Here is a 5,779-nt window from a genome sequence, read left to right on the forward strand (position 1 = left end):
TCCCTTTTCTTCTCCCCTCACTCCTTTCCTCCTCTCCCTTAATCCCTTTGTTCTTCTCCCCTCTCCTTCTCCTCCCCCCTCCTTCTCCTCTGCCCTCTCCTTCTCTCTCTCCTCCCAGCTCTCCCGCTTCTTTCCTCCTCTCCCCTTTTTTTTCCTTCCCTCCCCCTCTCCTTTCCTTCCTCCTCCCCTCTCCTTTACTCTCCTCTCCCTCTTTCCCTCTCCCCTCCCGCTCCTTCCTCCTCTCCCCTACCCATTCTTTTTCCCCTCTCCTTCCTTCCCTCTCCCCGTCCCCTTCTTCTCTCGCCCCTCTCCTTTCCCTCCCTCCCCCTCTTCCTTTCTTTCCTCTCCCACCCTCTCCTTTCCTCCTCTCCCCTCCCTTCTTCTCCCCTCTCCTTTCCTCCTCTAACCTCCCCTCCCCTCCCCTCTCTTCTACTCACTCCTCCCCTCCTCTCTAGGGGGACAGTAGTATCCGGTACTTTGAGATAACAGAGGAACCTCCCTATGTCCACTACCTCAGTACCTTCAGCAGCAAGGAGCCTCAGAGGGGGATGGGCTTCATGCCTAAGAGAGGGGTGGACGTCAGCAAGTGTGAGATTGCCAGGTAGGAAACTGCGCACACACACACACACGCACAGACACACACGGACGCACGCACACACACACTCCCAATCAGGGATGGACATTACGCACAGGTATATATGCAATGCAATTTCGATTCCTTTTGGAAACAAAACAAGTTTTATAAGGAAGATGGGATCCACCCAAATCATTTGGGTTCCTGGATCCTTTCACAGCATTATAAGGCTGCGTTGAGACAATGACTTATCAATGACCAAAGTCCAGCTCAGATAATCCCTACCATTGTGTCGCTGAGTTGTCATAATGCTTCAGCAAATGTACATTATCCCATGGGTGTTGGAAGACACAATGTAAGTAACCTAATTTATGTCCCTCTAACTGTCCTGAATGCCTCTGCTGATCCTACAGCTATTGTATGCAGTAATCATGTGCCTATGAATCAAATGTATACTGTTAGCACTGAGGTGGTGTGCCCTAGTAGGAAGTCCACTGTGTGCAGCTCACCTTGCACTAACATAAATAACATGAGCATGTCTACCTCTGCTAAGCTTCCCAGTAAAGCAATGAAAACAATCAAGCATCCCGGAAGAAAAGTGCTCAAAATAGCCCACGTTAACATATATAACTTAAGAAACAAGGRTCATGAAATCAATCATTTGCTAGATGACATTCATATTCTATCTTGGACACTCACTTAGATAATACCTTTGATGATACAGTGGTAGCAACACACGGTTATAAGATCTACAGAAAAGACAGAAATGCCAATGGTGGAGGTGTTACTGTTTATATTCAGAACTACCTTCCTGTAAAACTTAAAGAGGATCTAATGTTAAATAGTGTTGAAGTAATATGGCTACAGGTTCATCTGCCTCACCTAAAGCCCATTCTGATGGGAAGCTGCTATAGAACACCAAGTGCTAACAGTCAGTATCTGGATAATGTGTGAAATGCTTGATAATGTATGTGATATCAACAGAGAGCTATATTTTCTGGGTGATTTACATATTGACTGGCTGTCATCAAGCTGCCCACTCAAGAAAAAGCTTCAAACTGTAACCAGTGTCTGCAACCTGGTTCAGGTTATCAATCAACCTACCAGGGTAGTTACAAACAGCACAGGAATGAAATTATCAACATGTATTGATCACATCTTTACTAATGCTGCAGATATTTGCTTTAAAGCAGTATCCAGATCCATCGGATGTAGTGATCACAATATAATAGCCATATCTAGGAGAACCAAAGTTCCAAAGGCTGGACCTAATATAGTATAAGAGGTCATGCAATAAGTTTTCAAGTGAAAACTATGTTGTTGATGTAAAGAATATGTTTTGGTCTGTGGTGTGTAATGAAGAGCAACCAGACGCTGCACTTGATACATTTATGAAATGTCTTATTCGAGTTATTAATAAGCATGCACCCATTGGGGCGGCAGGTAGCCTAGTGGTAAGAGCGTTGGACTAGTAACCGAAAGGTTGCAAGATCGAATCCCCGAGCTGACAAGGTAAAAATCGGTCGTTCTGCCCCTGAACAAGGCAGTTAACCCACTGTTCCTAGGCCGTCATTGTAAATAAGAATTTGTTCTTAACTGACTTGCCTATGTCACGCCCTGACCTTAGATATCTCTGTTTTCTATATATTTTGGTTAGGTCAGGGTGTGACTAGACTGGGTACTCTAATGTTGTATGTCTAGGMGTGTTGTATGTCTAGGTGTTTTGTATTTCTATGTTGGCCTGATATGGTTCCCAATCAGAGGCAGCTGTTTATCGTTGTCTCTGATTGGGGATCATATTTAGGCAGCCCTTTTTCCCACTTTCTGTCGTGGGATCTTGTTCTATGTGTAGTTGCCTGTCAGTACTCATTTGTATAGCTTCACGTTTTATTTTTGTTATTTTGTTAGTTTGTTCAGTGTTCATTCTTTTAATAAATAAGAATGTACGCATACCACGCTGCACCTTGGTCCGATCCTTATAACGAACGTGACACCTGATCGAATCCTCGAGCTGACAAGGTAAAAATCTGTCGTTCTGCCCCCTGAACAAAGCAGTTAACCCACTGTTCCAAGGCCGTCATTGTAAATAAGAATTTGTTCTTATTAACTGACAGCCTAGTTAAATAAAGGTTCAATAAATAATACTTTTTAAAAAAAGACTTTAAAAACAGCTAAATCCCAGTGGATTGATGAGGAATTGAAAAAATTGTATGTTTGAGAGGGATGAGGTAAAGGAATGGCAAATAAGTCTGGCTGCACAACCGATTGGCAAACGTATTGAGAAATGATGTGACTAAACTGAACAAAAAGAAGAAACTACACTATGAAACAAAGATAAATGACACAAAGAATGATAGTAAAAAGCTTTGGAGCACCTTGAATGAAATTTTGGGGGAAAAGTCAAACTCAGCTCCATCATTCATTGAATCAGATTCCTCACAAAACCGACTGATATTGCCAACTACTTTGATGATTTTTTCATTGGCAAGATTAGCAAACGCTGACACTACACATCCAAGTATAACTGACCAAATTATGAAAGACAAGCATTGTCATTTTAAATTCTGTAAAGTGAGTGTGGAAGAGGTGAAAATGTTTTGTTGTCTATCAACAATGACTAGCCACCGGGGTCTGACAACTTGGATGGAAAACTACTGAGGATAATAGCGGACGATATTGCCTCTCCTATTTGCCATATCTTCAATCTAAGCCTACAAGAAAGTATGTGCTCTCAGGCCTGGAGGAAAGCAAAAGTAATTCTGCTACTACTGTTCAGTCGTGTGGTCAGGTGCCACAAAAAGGGACTTAGGAAAATTGCAATTGACTCAGAACAGGGCAGCACGGCTGGCCCTTGGATGTACACAGAGAGCTAACATTAGTAATATGCATGTCCATCTCTCCTGGGTCAAAGTGGAGGAGAGATTGACTTCATCACTACTTGTATTTGTGAGTGGTATTGARATGTTGAATGCACCGAGCTGTCTGTTTGAACTACTGGTGCACAGCTCAGACACCCATGCATACCCCACAAGACATGCCACCAGAGGTCTCTTCACAGTCCCCCACGTCCAGAACAGACTATGGGAGGCGCACAGTACTACATAGAGCCATAATTACATGGAACTATTCTACATCAAGTAACTGATGCAAGCAGTAAAAATGTGATTTTAACCCTTGTGTAGTCTTATCATTCTGTATACTCTCCTTGTCCTAAGGGTCAAAAATTACCCACCTTCACTAAACGCCTAAAATAAAGCAGCTTAATTGAACTTTAAACCCCAAATCTATTTTGCATGAAGAAACAACCTGTCATTCATCACAAACCTTGTGAATATCTGGGGTTTCCCTCGTCACAATGCAGAAAGGCTGCATTTAATCAGTGGACACCACTCATTTTTATTACAACACACCTGTCATAACTGTTTTCTTTACTAAAGTAGAGGTTTATTATTATTATTGCTAAATGTACTGCATAGGTGTAAACATATTTTTTTTTAGCAAGAGATAACACTTGTATAGCCTAAGAAAGTAGCAGAAATGTGCAGAAAGTAGTTTTGAATGCATTTTATTGAAGGGAAACAATAACAGTCTTGAACTTTTTTGGCAACATAGTGATATATTCTTATATACTGTATAATTCGTTTTTTTAATTGTATAACTGCCTTCATTTTGCTGGACCCCAGGAAGAGTAGCTGCTGCTTTGGCAGGAACTAATGGGGATCCATAATAAACCCCAGGAAGAGTAGCTGCTGCCTTGGCAGGAACGAATGGGGATCCATAATAAACCCCAGGAAGAGTAGCTGCTGCGCTTGGCAGGAACAATGGGATCCATAATAAACCCAGGAAGAGTAGCTGCTGTCTGGCAAGGAACGAATGGGGATCCATAATAAACCCCAGGAAGAGTAGCTGCTGCCTTGGCAGGAACGAATGGGATCCATAATAAACCCAGGAAGAGTAGCTGCTGCCTTGGCAGAACGGAATGGGGATCCATAATAAACCCCAGGAAGAGTAGCTGCTGCCTTGGCAAGAACGAATGGTGATCCATAATAAAAACAAATACAAACATGCGTAGGCTTAGCTGAGCAGGGTAATGTGAGAGTATTTGTTGTGGCTGTTCTCTGACTCCAACCCTGTTCTCCAGGTTATATAAGCTTCATGACAAGAAGTGTGAGCCCATCGCCATGACAGTACCTAGAAAGGTAAGCCTATATCTCTATCTCTTTCCCTCTCCCCCTCTCCCTCTCTCCCTCCCTATATTTACAGCTTGTTAAAACGTTCCCTCCCTCTCTTCCCCCTCTCCTCCACATCACTCTCTCTCTCTCCCATTCCTACCCCTACCCCCTCTCTCTCTCCCCTCCTCCCTCTCTCTCCCCATCCTCCATCTCTCCCTTCCCTCCCTCTCCCTCCTCCCTCGCTCTCCCTCTCTCTTTCCCCCCTCCATCCTTACCTTCCCTCTCTCTCCCCCTCTCCTCCTCCTCCCTCCAGTCAGACCTGTTTCAGGATGACCTGTACCCAGACACAGCGGGTTCAGACCCGGCTCTGGAGCCAGAGGAGTGGCTGGAGGGGCGAGACGAGGACCCCATCCTCCAGTCCTTGAGAGATGGCTATGTTCCCCCTAAGAGCCGCGAACTCAAAGTGGCCAAGAAGAACGTTCTGGACTCCAGACCCACCACCAGACGCAGCATGTCCTCCTGCGACGGATCAGCCAACCTGCCTGTGAGTCACACTCTCTCTGTCTGTCTGTCTGTCTGTCTGTCTGTCTGTCTGTCTGTCTGTCTGTCTGTCTGTCTGTCCCTAACCACCAACCTGCCTGTGAGTCACTATGTATATAATCACCCCTTTATCAACCCTCATTCTCCAATGTCTCCTCTCCCTCTCTCTCTAATTTCTCCTCTATCATTAGGCCTTATTCTGATCTTTAGAAATTCTGACGACTATTATTTTCCTGTTGTTTTCCTCTAGCTGCCTGTTGTTTTCCTGTTGTTTTTCTCTAGCTGCCTGTTGTTTTCCTGTTGTTTTCCTAAGAGAGATGCGGTTTTGGACTGTGGCTTCTTCCTTGCTGAGTGGCCTTTCAGGTTATGTTGATATAGGACTCGTTTTACTGTGGATATAGATACTTTTGTACCTGTTTCCTCCAGCATCTTCACAAGGTCCTTTGCTGTTGTTCTAGGATTGATTTGTACTTTTTCGCACCAAAGTACGTTA

General features: G+C 44.0%; 1 pseudogene; it reads left to right on the forward strand.

Moving 5' to 3' along the window:
* Positions 1–5,565, forward strand: part of LOC111963748 (coronin-6-like) — a 38,125-nt pseudogene extending 32,560 nt beyond the window's left edge.
* The last annotated feature ends 214 nt before the right edge of the window (positions 5,566–5,779 follow it).

This window comes from Salvelinus sp. IW2-2015, linkage group LG5 (genome assembly GCF_002910315.2).
Source record: "Salvelinus sp. IW2-2015 linkage group LG5, ASM291031v2, whole genome shotgun sequence".
NCBI lineage: Eukaryota > Metazoa > Chordata > Actinopteri > Salmoniformes > Salmonidae > Salvelinus > Salvelinus sp. IW2-2015.